This window comes from Malaya genurostris, chromosome 2, assembly GCF_030247185.1.
Source record: "Malaya genurostris strain Urasoe2022 chromosome 2, Malgen_1.1, whole genome shotgun sequence".
NCBI lineage: Eukaryota > Metazoa > Arthropoda > Insecta > Diptera > Culicidae > Malaya > Malaya genurostris.
In genome coordinates, this window is record NC_080571.1 from 341,065,819 (window position 1) to 341,086,275 (window position 20,457).

Genomic DNA, 20,457 nt, shown 5'->3' on the forward strand with positions numbered 1-20,457 from the left:
TACATGGAATTTATAAACTCATCATCTGTAATTTCTGAATCGGATAAAATTCACCAATTTTGTATGGGACCTTAAGTCCTGTAATATTTGTTTTTGAAGTTCGATTTGGTCTTTTTTGAGAAAATGATTGAGCTTTGAGAATCGATTCGATACTGGAACCGGAATTCTAAAATCGGTGTAGCCGAAATCAGTTAAATTCACCTGAGGAGTGTGTAGAAACTTTGAGAAATTGTAGTGCGAATTAAAATTTGGGGGTACATTCCGAATCCAAAAAAGAATACCGCTTAAACTGAAATAAATTTATTTGGTAATCGACTATCCAAATTTGCAAACCCGATAAACCTGATTAATTTATGTGAAATGGACATTTTTATACTAATCACCCTGCATTTTCTAAACCAGAAGTCGGATCTGACTAAAAAGTAAGAGGTTTTATAGGATTTTAAGACCTCTCATTTGAATCATAGATGATTCTTAGATTTCATTTGAATCTTAGATCGGTTCAACCATCTACGAGAAAAATGAATTGCATTATTTTAATTTCGTTTCACATGTCATCCTGTGGTTCCGCAATCAGAAGTCGGATCCAAACGTAATTCAGGAACCTTGTTTGGGAGTATACTACTTTTCATATGTAGTTCTGAGTTTGTAGAAAACGGTTTAGCCATCTCCGAGAAAATTGAGTGAAATTATTTGTCACACACGCATTTGCTGATCTCGACGAATTGAGTCGTATGGTATATGGAAGTCATGTTCTTCCAGCATTTATTGCTGTAAATAGTTTGAATCAATATAATTATGGAATTACTTCCAACTCGATAATGCTGGTATCATCTGGTTTACATATGCCATATTCGAAAGATTATGTTGCCACAAATGAACCGTGCTAAAATTGGTCCGAGGCAAATTGTCATAAAAAAGGATGCTGTACACAGTCTTTTTGGTACTTAGAAACAATTATATGTAACAGTATAAAAAATCGTGTTTCATTTGGCTCCCAAGCATTGCTTTTTCATACAGCGCTCAAAATTCCTTCTACTGGAATAAGGCTTACACAAAAATTTCGATATCTCCGTTAAAAATGGACGGATTTTAACAATCTATGGCTTGTTGGATAGCTATTACCGTGCGGAATCTAAGTCTGAAAACATATTCTGTTTTTAAGGTCAATTGTGACAGATACTGTCAAAAAACTGAAAATTTTGAAATAAAACTTCGTATAACTCAAAAAGTAAACATCCGATCTCAAAACCATTCAATAGCGTTCTGGGTGACGGGGAGACCTTTCATTTGCGACTAGTTTGATCAAAATCGGTCCAGCCATCTCTGAGATCTCGACCTCTTAGTTGACAACACACATACACACACACAGACATTTGCTCAGTTCGTCGAGCTGAATCGATTGGTATATGACAAAAAAATTTTTCGAAAGTTTGAGCGAATTCTATACCTATTTTTTATATATATAAAAAACCTGTTTTAATCCACCTAGTAGTGTAATGATGCCTTTCTCATGTATATAATATTGTGGCATTCAGTTCAGAATTTCTCATGAAGAATAAAACAGTGCTTTGATTGAGTATGTCATCCTTAAGAAAACGAAATAAGTTCACTATTATATGCACTTCCGGCACCGGAACCCGAGAACCGGTATAATCAAAGTCGGTTCGTACGGCCACCAAGGAAAATGACGTACAAACTCTACTAGTACGCACTCTAGATTACGATTTAAATGTTTGTTGCATCCGAAAATATTTCAGGTGACGGTGTACAATATTGAACACACTTTACCCTATAATTAAGGAACTGAAAGTCGGATCCGGATGATATTCAGGAATTCCGTATGGGACCACGAGACCTTTCATTTGAATCTAAGTTTGTGGAAATCGGTCAAACCATCGCTGAGAAAAGTGAGTGAGATCCATTTTGGTATATATGACCACTATTTCTGGTACTTCCGGATCCGGATACTGGGAACCGGGATAGCCGGAATCGGTTTGTTTAGTTGCCTACTGATAATGACTATCGATTTGTGTAGTTTTGAGACCAGTTTAGAAAAATTTTCACGTTTTTTGTTTCGCCGGTTTAAGTGACGATGTACAATATTGGACACACTTTACCCTATAATTCCGGAACCGGAAGTCGGATCCAGATGAAATTCAGGAATTCCGTATGGGACCACGAGACCTTTCATATGAATCCTAGTTTGTCAAAATCGGTTTAGCCATCTCCGAGAAAACCTAGTGAGATTATTTGACACATACACACACACACAGACATTGCTCAGCTCGATGAACTGAGTCGAATGGTATATGACCCTTGGCCCTTCGGGCCAATTTTCACTAGTCAGTTTTTCAAGTGATTGCATAACCTTTCTATATGATAAAGGCAAAAAGGTAAAACAACAGTTTTCGGTCTGGGTTGCCAATTTCAAACATTTTTCAAATGACTTCATTTTGACATTACCATTTACTGAGGGGTAGTTAAATTTACGATACAGTTTTGATGGACGAGTGGCAGGTCGTGTAGTCGGTGTAATAGTAGTCATGAAACCGTTATTCGCTTTTTTTTGCATAACTTTTTGCAATAGGCGTACACCTGAAAAGGGTAAACTCAATGCTAACGACGTTTCTCGGGCTATCAAGTCTGTAATGTTAGTGAGATCTGGATAAATCTGTATTAAATTGAGGAAATCTGTACTCTGTATTAAATCTGTACGACCATGTAAAAATCTGTATAATATAGATAAATCTGTATAAATGGGATCTCTGGTTCTACATTCTATTTTTAGAAGGGCTAATGTCTAAATAGTAACAATTCTTTTTTTGTTTTTTTTTTATTAAGTTCTCTAAATTAATTGCAGATAAAATTTTAAATTTTAAACGAAAGGTAATAAAAACGATCCAAACGTCGAAATGATTCCTAACTGTTTTTTCAAATATCATGTGTTGTGTCATAGTTGGCATTAGGCCCTTTTTAAGGAAAATTCTGACATTTTGAGCCTAAGAGTGTAATAGTGCAATATTTTGGTTTTGATTGCTGTCGCCATTGCTAATTTATGGGATGAATAAAGGACCAACGAAAGGATGAATACAAAACCTTTGAGATGAAATTAGGAGCACAGTGGTGAACATGTCAGAAGTGTTTTTAGCTGATTTTTTTATTATTATTTTAATTTCCAAGGAATGTGAATCAATTCCCAATGTGGAGCAGGGCGAATTAAGCAGAAATATGAAAAAATCGTAGTGATTTTGGTGGCTGAATCAGGTTTTTAAGGTAACGTCCTTACAAATGAGATGAAATAGGGTGCCCTTACCCTATGTCATAAAAAAAATTAACTATGGTTTTATTCGATGTTTTCCAGCCTTTTTATGATCGTCTATCGTGCTGAGTCGATTAACAATTTGATTATACTCAAACAGCCGCTACATGTTACTGTTTACTGAAAGTTTAAATAAACACGTGATAATAAATAATATTTTTTGAACGCATCGCTTGCTAAGAGCGAGTCACAGATTCTGAATCATCAGCGCTTTGACACCTACGGAAGAGTCTGACCGGTCGTTGTCCTTCCGTAAAGTAGATGAAGAAGCAATCCTTCTTTCCATTTAATCCCATTCTATCTTAGTTGGTTATTAATCAATAAACCGAAAACATTACGCTTCAGTGTGAAATCCACCAGGACCATCGTTACAACTCAAACGTAAAAACATAAAAAACGAAAAACTCCAGAACTCCGAAGAACATTTTTTTCTAGTGGCAGCTTTATTCTGTAAAAGTAAATCAAATGGATACCACAACGTAAACGCCGTACCATAATTATCGGCAGTTCCTCGCAATTACTACCGTGCCCAGGTCGGCCGGATTCGATCAAAGTTTTTAATCACGAGAGCGGCTCTATTCGGAGAGTATGTATAAAAAAAACAAGAACCCTAGTCTAACCTCATCCCTCATTGACTCGCACGAATAAGCAGAATGCGGTACAAACCCGTAAAGTTCCTCAAAGTTCGTTCACCTTTCGACACAGTTTGCACGGCCCTAGCGCGGGAACGTACCACAATTGCATGTAATTTCACCTAACTTCCTTGGTGCAAAAGAGCTAGGACATGCAACCGTGCATTGACTGGCAGTGCAAGCGCCAACCATCGCCATCGGTTTGACACGGTTTTGGATCCTTGAGGAGCACATGGGGAGAGGGGGCAAGTGAAAATCGAAAGTTGCATTTTTCATCGCGCACGGCAAAATAATGACTTGCCGCGGTATATCCGATAGAACGCCCACCATCACCAGCCCCCGCGCGCGCGGGGGTCGTTGAGAATGTAGGCCAACCTCGGCAGGTGCAGTAGGAACCGAAAACGGAATAAGGAATAAATAAAAAAAAGGGGAAAAGGCTCGTTTTTTCGGGTCAAAATTAGCTCTACATGGAATGAAGACAGACATCACCCGGTTTATGGAATGGGCTAAGCCGTTCCACGTCCTGCTCGTAAGAAAGTTCCTGTTTCGGTTCCTGATGGTCAGCCAGTCAACCTATGCAGGTGCTTTTCCTTCCACTAATCACACTAAAACTTGTAATTTCATTAAATTTCCTATGGATCGGGTATGTATGGGTAGATGTCTGCAGGGTGCGGCGGTTAGAACTCGTGATAGGAAAACAAATTTCCGTTACGTGTAGCGAGAATTGGATTCCTTGTTTTTCGCAATCATCGCTTTCACAGGTTTCCCAAATGAATTGGTTGAAGCAAACGGAGGGAACGAAACTCTTGGAGAAAAAATGACACGATTCAGTTTTACTTTGATCTGATTAGTACTAATTTTAGAAATAGTTACTAGTTCTTTTGCCATGCGACTTCTGAAAAAAAAATAGTTGGGTTGTCATGTCACTACTTTATTTTGTCACTGAGAATCGACAGAAAAGTTGAAAAACAATTGAATCTCTTTCATCTAAAAATTTCATTAACTGGGATCCCATCCGCAACAACGGTAGGTCATCGAACTGGACGACTGTCTGAGGCCCATTTGATTGGCGTTAAATGGCTGAATGTTCCGGCTCAAAATGGAGTTTTTATTTGAAATGCCAGGCGAATCTTCGGTGTAGACAAATTCGGTCCCTTCACTGAATCACTGGCTTGCGATTGCTGTTTGCCAAGAGTAGGAGAGTAATCAATATCTGTTTTTTTTCTGTTGTGTGTGGGAAGATGATCGAGATTGAAAAACCTAAATACAAAGCTGTATTTGAAGTCAGAATGACATGCACAAAAATATACGCCTATTGTTCAGCACATTCACTGCTCTGGGATTATTAATACTTATTCTCCAATTCTACGTGACGTTAATCGAACACACAAAAAAATCAAATTGTATTTTCGAGAGTATTTGACTTCACCTTTGAAACGAACGATGAATAATTAATGTTGCCTTGAACGATTGGATGTTGAACAGGAATAATTTCTTTTTTTTTGTTGCACAATCGGGAGATTTGAGTAAATATTCGCTCTAAGCTCGCGATACGACCATGTGATAGGATGGAACCAAAAATGAAAAGTTGGTTTTCACCATAAAGTGCGTAACAACAATGAAATAATAATTCGAATAATCTCACCAACTACACCATTTCTTGTCAAATCAGGAATCCAATCGCCATGATCTCTAGTGCTCTGAAAAGAAGACAACTTGACACACAGAAGATTCGTAATGATGAGCCAGTCTAATTGAATTCAACCAAGGTTCAAGCATTTTTCCTTCGAATCACGCGTCACAATACGACAAATGAATAAAAATTCACTTCCACTTAGTATAGAATCACCAGATAATTACAATCATACAAACTTCATTTATTACGTTTTACTTCATGACGAGCTACAGTTAATTTCTGAAAAAAATATGACGGAAGTGAAAATTTTTCGCATCGTACACGCCTGCTTCGATCATTTATTTTATTTTCTCCAATGCACAGTGCACAGTAGTGGTCCGAAACGGGAAATCAGCGTGACAAAAATATTTTTACTAGGGTAAGGGCTCCCTATTTCATCTCATTTGTAAGGACGTCGCCTTCAAACCCCGATTTAGCCACTAAAATCACTGTAACTATTTCATATTACTGCTTCATTCGCCTTGCTCCACGTTGAGAATTGATTCACATTTCTTGAAAATTCACTAATATTTATAAAACAACTAAAAACGCTAATGATGTTTTCACTACTCTGCTCCTAATTTCATCTCAACGGATTTTTATCCATCCTATCGTTGATCTTTTATTCATCCTATAAATTAGCAATGGCGACAGAAATCAAAATAAAATATTCCACTATTACACTCTCACCCGCATACGCATGGCTGCCAGATAGCTGACTAAACGCTGCCAGCTGGAAAAATATGGCTGGGCAGACATTCTGGTGACCGACTGCCTCACCGCTGCCAGATATACAACTCAAACGATACAACCGTACCCACCAGGATTTTTCCACATTATTATTATTAGTAAAAAATTTACACGTTGAATTATCTAATTAATGGGGCAATGGCTTACGGAGATCTAAAGAACTATCTTTTAACATCATTTTATTAGTAAAAACAGATAGAACAGATGTAGACTTTCTATGCAAAGTAATACATATTTTCTATGAAAATATCTGGCATCTCTGTGCACAGCCGATGAAACACACACACACTTCACAGCGTTATGTTGGCGTATAGCGGAATGAAACCAGTGCTACTAGATTTGCCACAATGATTATTTCATTAGTATTTAACACATTCCTTCTGGTAATATTCGAAGCTGAAACAGTTTTATTGAAATATTAATATCAATAATATAATGAAACTAATGTCATGGATACCAAAAACATACTTTTTGATGATAATTTGAAGAAGATGAACAATTTTTGTTTTGTAACATTATGAGATAACTGGCAACTTTGCGAAACCAAATGAGATGAAAACAAAGCGCAATCAAGTGAACGAAGTGAAAAACTTTCATCTCATATGTTTGAAGACTTTTATTGCTTGTCGGGTAATTTTTGAAGTTTTTAATCGTTAACTAAACAAGTGGCAAGTGAACATAACTAATTATGAAGTCATCCAGCATTCAATGGTAGTGTAATTGTGCGAAATAGTGTTCATGTTTTGAGACGAATCGATTAGTAGATATTCAGAAACATGACGAACTGTAAATCTTGAGACGAAAATGTGTCCTAAATTGAATAGTGAGTTTATTTTATATAAAAAAAAACGATCACCGAAGAATTTAAAACCATTTCTTTCAATAGGAAAGTGTGACAATAGCTTTTCAAATCATTTTAAAACATTTCATAGTTTGCTTCCGGTAGGTTGTAAAATATTATTCATGTTCAAAGTTATGAGGTGAAGGGATGAGATGGAAATAGGAGCTCAGATGAAATAGGGAGCCGTTGCCCTATTAAATATTAGTTTTTTTGTCGTTGGTGTTTTCACAAAAGTTGTTTTTAATCAAATGGCGCTCCTTTTGATGAAAAAATTTACTAGGGTGGCCCTCATTTAGATTGAAATCTGAAATCTAAATTTCCTAATTGAACTCAAAAATTATTTTATTGTACAATAAAGATATATATTATATATATATATATATATATATATATATATATATATATATATATATATATATATATATATATATATATATATATATATATATATATATATATATATATATATATAATATATATATATTTTTCATATTAATCTTTTGAAATAGTGATTTTGGTGATTTTTGATGCATCATAAGATTTGCCTTATGATTTTCATTACTCATTTTGCCTAAATATACAACTTACAGTTCTTAATGTCGTTTTCGCTTGAGAAACCTGAAACTGACCCAGCGTAGTTTCATCAAACAGACACTTTTCACGAAACTGTGTTGGTTTCGCACTTAGCAGCGGAGATTTGAGCAAACCTGATATGAAAACCAGGTTCGAAATTGACTCGATTTGCAGTTCAACAACGTTGAACTAGGTTCGAAACTAGCTTCAAACAAACGGTTTGACAGCAGTTAGAGTGGAAACTGGGCCAGGTTTGGCATCAAGCGAAAACGACATAAGTTACATCGATTCGAAGAAAGCGCAAAGAAAACGATCGCAGTAGGCGTGCGCGTCCGGACGAGAAAAATTTTCGCTTCGCAGAGATGCCAGATCTGCAGTTTTGTCTGTAAATCTGCCAATTTCGTACATAGTGCTGCAGACATTTTTTTGTGGAGACTTTTGCTGAATTCTGAAAATCGAGTTTTTCACAGACTTTTGAAATTGTCACGACCTTTTTTTTTGCTCGTCAAGTCAGTTTAGCGAATCCTACTTTTTAGAGAAATTGCTGCCAGCAAGACATACTTGCTAACTGCAGTTTTTTTTCGGATATACAGACTTTTGCAACCCTGTCTGAAAATATTTTAAATTTTTACTTGACATCTCTGCCTAGACCTCAATACCAACAGAGATGTCTATCTCCTCTGTGTGACGAAGAGCAAGCAAAATTTCTCCCCTCGCACTGACAACTTCAACGAGAGCTCTTCTCTTTCACATTTATACACCACTGTTGTGTATAGTGTACACGCATCATGAGTGCGTTTGTTTATTTCCTTTTACCTCTTCCACTGAATCGCACCAAAGTGCTAGAGCATTAGCTAATAAATTCTCTGAGGTGGATGCAGATACTTTCACAGAGGTGTACACGCCGGTGAGCACTCTGCTGTATGGTTTGCGTAGATGAAGCGTGGACACGCAAAATCAGCAAAATAAAACAATTTATCGTAAAATTTTCGGTTCTCCTTGCAAATTTTTCATAGCAAGGCCAGATCTACTCTCTATTAATTGAAGTTCACAGAAGTGTTCGCTCAACATCACGCGCCAGTGGTCACTTGGGTGTATTTAGACGAGAGCGCGTGTGAGCGATTCATGCGAAGAGAATGTGTTTCACTCGCGCCAGCTGCTTTAACCACAAGCACACACTCAAATGCTGTCTATTCGACACTGAGAAGAAGTGCGTTTTCCTCTTTGTGCGGTGCTTCGTTTTTTTTTTCATCCTCGGTGTGGCAAAAATCTGACTCTAGCGAGCATCACTCTGGTGAAATGCCATCTCTGAATACCAATATGTCCACGTTGAGTTTTGGACAATTTATTATAGTGTTCATTTTTAGTTATTCCACAAATCGCTGAAACGTTTAACTATATGATAGCTAAAACTCTGCACTTGATTTTGTAGTACATGTTTAAATTCTTGCATACCGATATCGGTATATTCTCCCGACAAATGAAAGATATTCCTTGTTTAGAAAAATCCTCATCCAAAATTTGTTGAAAAAATTATCTTGTACCATATTGGACCACCAAATACACGTGCTCAAAGACTTTTAACAGCTTTTGACTCTGTTTTTTTTTATACCGCGCTGCGAAACAACTCAGTTGCGAGCATTTCCGAATAAAGAAAGTTTCCGAAAGAAGTATTTGATTTGTTGTGATCGAAAATCTAAAAGTTTTGTTTGTACCGGCAGGTAGTGCGTAAGAATGTGTACGGAAAAGAATGTCCGCGAAAACGGTTGCTGCCATTTATCAGAAGAAAAGATTCTCGCCCTTATTCTGAATAACGACGTATTGATTTTTCGATCGAATGTGGTTCGATCGAATCATAGCTACCTTTGATTTTGCTAGCGTTATGGGGAATACAAATGAAATACGAGCGAAAAAACGATACGACGTTATTCAGAATAAGGGCGTCTGTTTTGGTGTGATTTGGTATCTTGTCACTAGACACAAGTACTAGTACAAGAGGTCAAATACGTACCAAAAAACAGCCAACTGACCCAACTGCCCAGAAGTTCTGCGCTGGAAAATCATCGCCGTGGGTGTATTTGAAGATACCGTATGGAACCTAATGGCGGGTAGTTCGAGAATTTTACAATAAGAAAGATTAACAGCTAGTTCGACTGTTTCTATTATTCTTAAATGAACCAAGATTTCATTAAATGATGTGTAACTGTTTTTTATCTGTCTTTATTTTGGTGCCTGAAACTTAACGTGGGCAGGCTTCACCCAAATCTTCAACTTCGCGATACCGATATTCGCGAATGATGAGTCGTCGTCCTTCCGTAGGTGAAGTAGTTAAAGAATAAACTATTGCTCTCTTCTCCATCCTTTCACTTTTCCTGTGAACAATGATGATGAGAGCTGCCTTCAATAGCTGCTGTTATACTGTTGAAATGTTCTGCTAGGGTTGGAATAGTATTCCAATTCCCATTACTATATCCTATGTAACTCTTATTAATTATCCTAGAAAAAAATTAAGATATCAGTGTGCAATCAGTTACGATCACCGTCACAATGCAACGCAACAACGATTCGAAGAAAGTGCATGGAAAAATTCATCTGCCTTTTCAAAACATCAATCTATACATTCATGCAGGTCGGATTTTCGCGATGTGGGAGCAAAATTTTTACGCGCTGTTTCGCTTGCTTTGATACCAGTAGGCACATATCTTTAGAAGGGGGAAGAATGTGTAGATTTTCTTAATGCATGGCCTTAGTAGAACTGAGCTGAAGTAGACCACCCATAGTTGCACTTCGTGATTGACCGATATAGTGAAAATGTTCACTTAACCATGGAAATGGGACTTGAGAGTAGCTAATCAAGACTTTTCATCAAATGGCCAATAACGATGCCGGTCACGACCAGAGGATGTGCCGATTTCCGACTGCATCGAAAATAGTGTTTAAATATTCCAAAATGAAACTCAGACTATTTTCTCAGAGATGGTTTGGCCGATTTTCATGAACTTAGGTTTTAGTAGAAGGTGTTATAATTCCAAATAAAATTCCTGGTTTTCATCTGGATCCGAGTTCCGATTCCGGTACTAACAAAACGCGTTAACAGGCGTTAACAATTTTATACCGCTCCCTAAAGCAACGAAGCAAAGAAGGGAAAATTTTATTTCAAATAGGTTCAAAACTTTACCAATTTGTAGCACATATTTGTTGCTGGAGATACGAATTAACTTCAGGCTATTCCGGTTCTTTAAAATAGTGGTCAAAAACTGCAAAAAAGTTCTACCTTTTATAATATATTCAAAGGAAAAGCCTTACGGTTTGACAAAGAATCCCTGAATTCGTCGTGGATAATACTTCCAGTTCCGGAACTATGAGGTGTTTTAATTCGAAGAGTTTCCTAAATTACGTTTGAACAAACTTTCTTGTTTCTGTTCAATGAACAGTTGTTTTTAGAACACCATAGTAATATTTATGATGGTAAGAGAAAGGTATCATTGGACCACTAGATAGATTAAAACAGGTTTTTTCAAAAAGCTATGGTCGAAAAATGACAAAACCTACTAAAAATTATTATACTGGTGATTTTCAAAATATTAGTCAAATTTTCGAATAAAAATGTTGAAAAACCTCCATATCGAGTTTGAAATTGGTTTACTAAACAAAACATCATTTTATATTTTGATAAAATTTTGTAACAAGATAGGTGAATGTGTTATTAATGGAATAGGTGGGATTAGAAGTCCAACATGATCTGCTAAGCTAAATGCGAAACACAAAACAATTATGGAAAATAAGTTTTTTTAACAAAAAACTTTTTCTTGTACAAACGGATTTTTTTTCAGTGTCTTTTTTATCGAAAACTACACTACACTGAAAGTCATTGTCATCCAAGAATTCAATGAAACTCAATTTGTGAGGAGATTTTACGGAATAATTTATCGCTGGTTGCCCGTTGTTTGCAAAAAGTATCAGTAATGAACAAGAAAGAGTCTAGGTTAGAAACACTTTTTTCCATTTTTTACAAACGAAGCATATTAATGTCGGTAGAGAAAATATTTTAAAATGGGTCATTGAACCTTGAACCTTGAACTTTGAACTTTGAACTTTAAACCTTGAACATTGAACCTTGAACCTTGAACCTTGAACCTTGAACTTTGAACATGAAAATTAGAATGAATAAATGACAGAGTAAGACAGCGTAGGGTTACAATTTAAATGCATTCAAGACTCATTAAATACCGTTTCCAGTAAAATATTCGGTCAGTAATGTGAATACATTGACAACGTAAAGAATATACGCGACTAGCGTGGATTGAAAAATTTCATTATTAATCCACGCTCACGATTTTTCAAAGCTAAATTCCATAGACGGTTTTCCTATTTTGTCTTAGAAATGTGTGAAACGCCGAGATTTGGTACTATCATGAAAAAAATTGTTAGGTCGATTCTGAGAATTTTCAACTTTTGCAATGACCTATGGAATCTGCAATTCGGCAGAATCGTCCGAAATTTGACTCATAATTCATTGTGATTTCCAAATGTAATCAGATGGTACAATCGATTACAGGCAGATTCGGTAGGTGGTTTTTAAACGGAATTCATTTGGAGCTCAAAATGCATTCCAATTCTAACTTCGAGCAACTTAACGACTTCTCCAAGACAACACTCCCATCTAGTGCTACTCACTGGAAACGCAAATCTCTGTTGAAGTGCGAAAGAACGATTGCGCGACAGTTCCTTAGCACAATTCTGCTGCTCGCTTTAAAGCACGTGTTAAAACTTTGCTTAGTTAAGAAATAATAAATCGATTGGTTTTCACATTTTGATTTCCAACAATTAGAACTTAATAATTCACGGGTACAATCCTTATTACGGTATAGTAGAATGCAGAAAAGCTCCGAATAATTTTCTATAATAATTCTCTAGTTCTATCAAAATCGTCATCAATTCAATTTTGCGTGATACAAAACCTCAAACGCTCAGGTCGTGCTTTCATTCGGACTGTTTCAAAATTTAGTTCCAGAATTCAAAACCTGCATGATGGAACTGAATTCTGGAACTAGATTTCATAGCTTAACGCAGCTTCGGAATTCAAATTGAGAGTTTAGTTTTAGAACTAAATTAAAACTGAATGTTGAACCTGTTTGGTTCTTGAACTCAGGTCCAATTTCTGAATTCTATGAATCCGTTCTTTTTTGAACTATTAATAAATTAATATATTAGTGCAAACTCGATTAATTTGATTTACCTTGTGCACTTTTTGCAGTGCGAATAAAGCCAGCATTTGACTGTTTCGCGTTCGAGAAAAATGCTCCGAACAGTGTTTAATATCGTAGATAATTTCACAATTTGGCCATTCTGAATGCCAGTTTTTTTTAACGAAATATGCACATCTGAAATGAAATAATTGATAGCAAAATTCTGTATATTGCTATTCCATTTGTAAAAAAAAACTGCAAACGAAATCAAGCAAAAAGAAATCTTTTTACCAAAATAAAGCTTGCTTGAGATAGAATTGGAACAAAGACAATTGCCTGTATTTCAGTTATTTATTATTGAATTCAAGATCTTTTTTTTATACAAATGTAGCATTTTCTTCATACTTTTAAGAAAAAATACGGATAAAATTATTCGAAGGTTTTCTCGAATTTTTCCTGTAACACGGCTCATTAGGCGGCGCACACCTTCTTCAACCATCGTTTTAGCTATCTTATTCCACCAGATCGTCATCTGATTGATGTCTTTGACAACCTTTCCGTTTGCCTTGAGTCTTCTCTTCATGATTGCCCAGTATTTCTCAATAGGGTGAAACTGGGGGCAGTTGGGTGGGTTAAGGATTTTCGGAACAAACTGGATCCCTTTCTCTGCATACCATTCTTGAAAGACTTTGCTGTAATAACAGCTTGCCAAATCTGGCTAAAACATTACGGGAAGGTCGTGGGATCGAATGAACGGCAAAATTCGTTCTTGGTCTTATTTGTAACGAAAACTTTCGTTTCTTTTTGCCATAGCTCCAAATGCCCTGCCAAATCATAAATTTTATTGCAAATTTGTCGGCAAAAACAAATTTAAATTTGGCTGGAACATCCCCCCGAGCCGTTGCCAAGTAAAATTTTGTCGTTAATACGACTTACTTTACTATGGGGTGCCTTTTCAAAATTAGTCATATGGAAGAATGGGCAGAACTTAATCGTGAATATCTCGACTTGTATTAATGGCAGCAACATAATTCTTTCACTATTTCATCAAAAATATGATCAGGAATAATGGATAATATTTTGAACAGTGTAAGATAACCACGAACAAATAAAAAATTAGGTTTTCTCAAAATTTGAAAACAACGCGGAAAACTCTTTGCTTTTGCTTGGCTTTTTCACACAAGGATAATTTCTTCTTGTGCGTTGGATGGAAGCGGACGTCGTGGGAATGATTTAATCAACCACCAGCTTCGGAGAGTGCACCTCCTGCGTGGTTAAAAACATCAAACGCTTAGGTCGTGCTTTCATTTGGACTTCAATCGTCAGCTGGAGCAGTCGGTAATGCTTTCATTTGGACTTCGGTCGTCAGTTAGCATTGAATGCAGACCTCTTGCGTGGTATAAAGCCTCAAACGCTCAAGTTGTACTTTCATTTGGACTTCAATCGTCGGGTGCTGCAGCCGTCAATAATGAGAGCAAACCTTTTGCGTGGTATAAAACCTCAAACGATCAGGTCGCAGAGCCAGTTGCCCTTCGAAGAAGATCGATTACATCATCCTGTTGGTGGTCGTTTGCATTGGAGCAAAATACAACGGAAAATGGACAACAATGTGGAACCTTATGCAAAATCAGTCCTTCTAATGGCTCTAAATGTTACTTAAAGAACTATAAAGATTGCTTCTTTGTAAATCTAAAATTAAAATTATCAGTGTAGTGCAAATCTAAGATAATTTGATGTGTTTTTTGCAATTTTCATAGTGCTAAACTCGCAACAGTGTTTAAAATAGTTTATATCCAATCAATGTTTAATATCTTAGAGAATTATACAATTTGGCCCTTCTGGGATGCCAGAAATTAATCCCGTACAGCATTTTAAAAGTTTCTTTTACTGAAATATTGACATCCGAAATGAAATATCGATATTCTCTAAGGTGCCATTTAGAACCATAATTTTATACCCAAAGAATTATGCGAAATTTTACTTCACCATACTGTACACGGACCATTTTTCCATCAGTTGTAGTTTGTAGTAAACTTTCTGCAGATTTGCAATATAAAATGCATAGCACCGACTCAGAAGCCACTCACTTCGAATTTGGCTGTCGTTGTCATCGTGGTCATTATGGTGCGATCGAGGAATCTCCAAGCGAAATACAAAGCTTGTTACCGCAAACGAAAGAAGCAGGAGACTCCAACAGAACACATATTAGTTTCGCATTCACGGACAACAGGTCATCCTGGAAGTAGAAGACGGAAGTCAGCGGTATCCATCGGAAGTCAATGATATCGATCGGAATTTAAACTCAACTCGTCACTCTCCATCACGAACGCCTTCTTAAAAGGTCACCCCCATTATTTTATCATAAAGAACTACACTGGTTATTTCGTAATATTTGTGTGTCAGAATGTTTAATGTAACTAATCTTTGCTGTAGTTTAGGTGTATCATTTCAAATTGTAATAGTGTAAAAGGGCAAAACTTGCACAATTCACACAATCGATCAACTAATTGATATCCGGAAGTATAAAGAAAGAGTATCAGTTTTATTCGTATTCACGACATCCAGTTATGTCTCTGACATTACACACCTGTACTTTTTGACCTGGGATTTGCCCGAAGTCAGCCTTGACATAGGTTTCATCGTCCATCAGCAGACACCCGTCGAACTTGGTCAGCACCTGGTCATATAGTTTCCGAGCACGAATTTTGACTTCTGTTTTATGGTTCGATTTGGCTGCTTGCTAGCTCGATACGACTTGATTCCTTCCCGGATTCCTCTTAATCGTCTTCGAAATCTTACCACGCAGTTTCCGGTCGTCAGTTCCACTCCGACGATTGGCTTGAGGCTTCCGAATCGTCGTCAATGTTTCCTTATACCGTTTGATAACGCGCCATACAGTATTTCTGGGCAATTTCAGCTGTTTAGCTAGCCTAGATGCAGACCACAATGAATTTTCCAAATAACTGCGCACAATTTTTTCCCTTCTTCCGCCTTCCATTTTGATTGTTTACAAAGTACAATCGATTTGTGGAATGTCAAAAATCATACGTGAAGCTGACAAAATTCCCGACACGTGGGCGCCAAGAACTTCCAATTCCGTCCACCAGGAGCGCCACAATATGAGCAAAAGTTTGTTCCATTTCTAAATTAAGAAAGCTTTAGCTTTAGTATTGAATCAATTCGCACAGGAAGCAATTCTGTTGCGGGACGTTCGCAGAGCCAATTTCGCTTCAACTGAGAGTGATTGCGTCATCCAGCTACTGGTCGTTTGCATTGGACAACGATGAGGAACACTCTATAAAATGAGCCTTTCTAAAGGCTACAAATGTTATCTAAAAAGGTTTTCACTTGTTGTTCTAATTGTGTGTAACAGCCCTTAAAAGGTTATAAGTGAATAATAATAAACCATTTCTCCTGAGTTTTTAAAGAAATGTTAGATATAGATATTCTTATAATCCTAGATGATGGTTTTCGGTTTGTGGATATTTCTCCAAATCGCTAAATAATTTGTATATTCGAGACAAGGGTTTGACAAGTGGGTTATTGAAATTAATGACATAATAATTCTTCACTTAAACTTAGAAGTCCTAGATGGCCACAAACGATTGTTGTGTTGTGAATTTTTCAAATTTAAATGAGCTTATGAATGAATTTGAACATTGCATTTTTAATGTCACCGACTACGAGGTCTTGTCGCCTACACAACCGTGCAATTTTTTACTCTTCGTCTTATATTTGCACTGTTACAACTTTGCATTTAAGCATTGGTAGTTTGCAAAATCTACACAGTAAACCAACTTGTACACCTGCGCTTATCGATATTTGGAATTGTGGAAAAGACTTGTCAGCTTCAACCGTATTCAAGTCCTCCAGTTATGACTCTGACATTACCTACCCGGTTTTTTTTTCAACAAATAATCGTCAACCGATACTTATGCGAATTCTGCAAAGATTTCTGAAGACTAACAGCAAAGCAACGATTGGGTAACTTTGATTTTGAAAAGATTCAAGACGTTATGACAAACTCCCAAGTGATAATTTCTACTGTCACTGTGAAAAATTCACTAAAATTAAATTTTTACTTTGAAACCAGTCGCAATCTCACAAAACGTAAAATCAACCGTCTTATGAAACATCTCACATCACTTCATCATTTTACCATTAACTCACCACTAATCAACTGATTGGTAGGTGGCTTGCGATGGATGAATAATGTTTCTACTTGGAATACATTGGTTTTCTAACCGATCAATGCGGAAGCCTTAGAAAACGACCGGCAAGAGCGTCGTGCTTTGATGTGTGGAATCAAAAATTAATGATTACCGATCCTTGGTTGCGCTTATTTGAATCTCGGCTCATGTGCCGTTTTCCTTCGCCTAAATCAGTTGGATTCGAAAAACAGCTTTCACTGTGCTTCGGAATTCAATCTGCAAAGTGTTCGATAATTTTGAAAAGAAAGGAATCGATATCGAATATTTGACTTTTGATAATGTGATACTTATGAATCTAATTTCTGTTTGAAGTCAGTTTCGAACCTGGACTTTACGCCATTGAACTGATATTGGAATCAATTTCGAATGTGATTTTTTAGTCCATCATCCATTATCAAATCGGTTTATTTTAAAAATCTAACCTGCGTTCGTTCCAGAAATATCAAGCGAAAAACGACACCAGATAAACGGAAAAGAAATTCGTTTTGAAGATTTCGGTAAGGTGAAACCTACCAATCTCTGAGGTGTGGCAAGTGGTCCGGAATTTCAATTGGGCATAATAAACTGTGCCATCCATCTGGGCCAGTAGCTCACGTATGCTAATGTCAATAATACCCTTCGAACTCCCTTCATTCATTCACTCACCAGTATATTTTATCTCTTATCTTTCCTTCACAGTTCTCCGAATGGGAAAACCATCATGATAATGACGCACCGGATGAAGGTAAGTTGACACCAGGGTTACGGATATGCTAATTTTAGCGAGGGATGACGCGGGATGGTAGGAAGATCCAACTCTTCTTCGCCGTTTTCGGGGATCAACATATATAAAATCGATTATTCAATGCGTATTAGTCCGACTTTTTTTCTACCTTTCAACGATATGAATTTATGAGAAATACGGTCTATGCTTTTTTCCTCAGTGAATGGAATTTCGATCGAAAAAAAAAACTGCAGATTCTATGCGTGAGTGTGTTTGTGTTCACGGAATCCAGCCACCATCACCACCACCACCACCAACCGAAGGACGACTACATTGCTTCCAAAACGACGGGAGACGGACGTTCTGCTGCGATATGTTTTGCTTCTTTTCTGATATCATGAAAGCCTGTAGGTTCTTTCCAAAGCTTGAATCAATTCGAAAAAAAAAACCGCACTAGCGTATATCCGTATGTGTATATATGTGCGTACAAAAAAAACTTAGATTCGAATAAAAAGTTCAATTGTCTTCTATCGCATTGTATCTGGAAGACAGTTCCGGTTTTGGTTGCATGATATGATAGCTTACAGGCTGATCAGTTGAAGTCGAGCCACAAAATAGTTATAAAGGCTAATAGAAGGTGCTTTGTCGAAAAACCATTGATGACATTGGTTTCCGCTCACCGGTTTCCCGAACCGATATTTATAACAAAGAACAAAGCTACCAAAGCAGTGCCATTGCTTCAATCCATTTGCAATCAGCGTTGATTGTTGCTTTATAATTATTAGTCTTGTCAATTGAAAAATCATTTCATCAAGAAGGGTGTTTCGATTAAAGATAGACCAACTTTAGTTTGACGCATTTGATTTCATCATGGAAAAAACTACTTACTAATTCTCCATGTCTACTGTTTGAAGTTTTGCTCGCGCATTGCCAAAATCCGCACAACTCACATTTTACAGTGGACAAATTTGTTGAACGTAGCCAGGTTGATGTAATGCCTCTACGCCAAAAAATACTTTATACAGCTCTCAGAACCAGGGCTTGCAAATTGAAGACACGAATATGAACAGAAGGGTTTCACCATCTGTGCTATTCACACACATTCGTATGTCAGGTAGAATTCACAGCGCAACCCAAGCAAGGAGAGCTGCTTCGTTCGTTCATTAGTTCATGAATATGCCCGCTTGCTGAGACCTATGCTTCATGAGGTTAGCATTTGATGAATGGTTCTCATATTGTAGATGCCTATGAGGAAACTGGATTCATAACTTTTAGTTCCGATGAATATTAATTTGAAGAACATTGCTTTTAGTGTTTCTAGGATATATACACAGTGTAAACTGCCAAGAAACAAATATATCGTTTTGAAAATGGGCTCAAATGCAAAATTTCTGCTATAAAATGTTTAAAGTATGTTTGAAATGTGATCAAATTTGGTCTTGGAATGCGAACATTATGTTAAAAATTATCTCTGTAAACCTACACTTTAAAAATAAACCGTAAACATTGCCTATATGACTTTGCTTCGCGTCTTGTAGCACGCCGTGAAGCAAGGTCTTCTTTCTCGTACAAAACTAACGAGAGTGAACCCTTCATTACATTACATTGTCATGGATTGCTTAGTTCCTGTGGTAACTGAGACTGAGAGCACAGACAATTTACTTGGCAAAGGGGAATTGGTCTGCTCAGTAGCATATACTCTCACACATCCAGTTTCTCTCTGATATAGGTCTCTCATTCAGCTATGTCAAGCAAAGTGTTCACAGCAGATGTTTTTTGTTGCTTCGTTCGTTTGAGGATTCACAATACAAGCCCTGCTCAGAACATGGACAATATCGGGCAACTGGAAGAGGCAAACTGACAGAGATTTCCAAGCAGATTGATTTAATAATAATTTAATTAGTGTTTGTATCCATTAGATTCCATGAGCAAAAGATATACAACCTCTCAGCAATTCATAATCTTTGGTAGGATCGGTCTCAATTGAAAAATATTAGACCGGTGGTTTTTCAATTTGGTATTTAGCGTGACCATTTCCATGTTAGGGTTGATAAAAAAACATCGAAAATCCAAGTTTTTTGTAACTTTATATTTTTTGCTGGAAAGTTTTACAATTAGCTCTCTCAACTTCAAAACTCCAATTATCATTGTTCTTTACGTTTCGTCTTAGACTCGTCAGTGCAGAGCAGTTTAAATTGAACTGCTTATTTCAAACGTAAACAGTTCAATTTGAACCGCTAAGCAGACACAATGTTAATGCTATTTGCAAAACACTTTTACTGTTTTTTACTGTTTTTACTGTTCTTTACGTTTCCTAACCCCTAAATTACCATACCTGCATCGGCCAGAATAAGCCGAAAACAACACGTCAGGAAAGACGTGGTCCTTCATTAAGTACAGTGAAGAGTTAGCTAAAGCGACAATCCAACAAACGAACGCATATACAATCTAGTCATCACCTCATTGAACGAGCTACACATTTGTTTCATTCACAGTCAAGCATCAACTGAAATCAAGAAATGATTTGCAGCATATATTTATAGATTCCTCTTCGAACTTCG

The 20,457-nt window shown here is 36.9% G+C and overlaps 1 protein-coding gene across 3 annotated transcripts in view; it reads left to right on the forward strand.

The window, feature by feature from the left end:
- Positions 1-20,457, forward strand: part of LOC131431823 (transient receptor potential-gamma protein) — a 399,703-nt gene that overhangs the window by 231,737 nt on the left and 147,509 nt on the right. For all 3 annotated transcript variants that reach the window (XM_058597720.1, XM_058597721.1, XM_058597723.1), the window contains exon 4: positions 17,872-17,917. The gene's annotated coding sequence lies outside the window, so the exon portion shown is untranslated. The remainder of the gene's footprint in view (positions 1-17,871; positions 17,918-20,457) is intronic.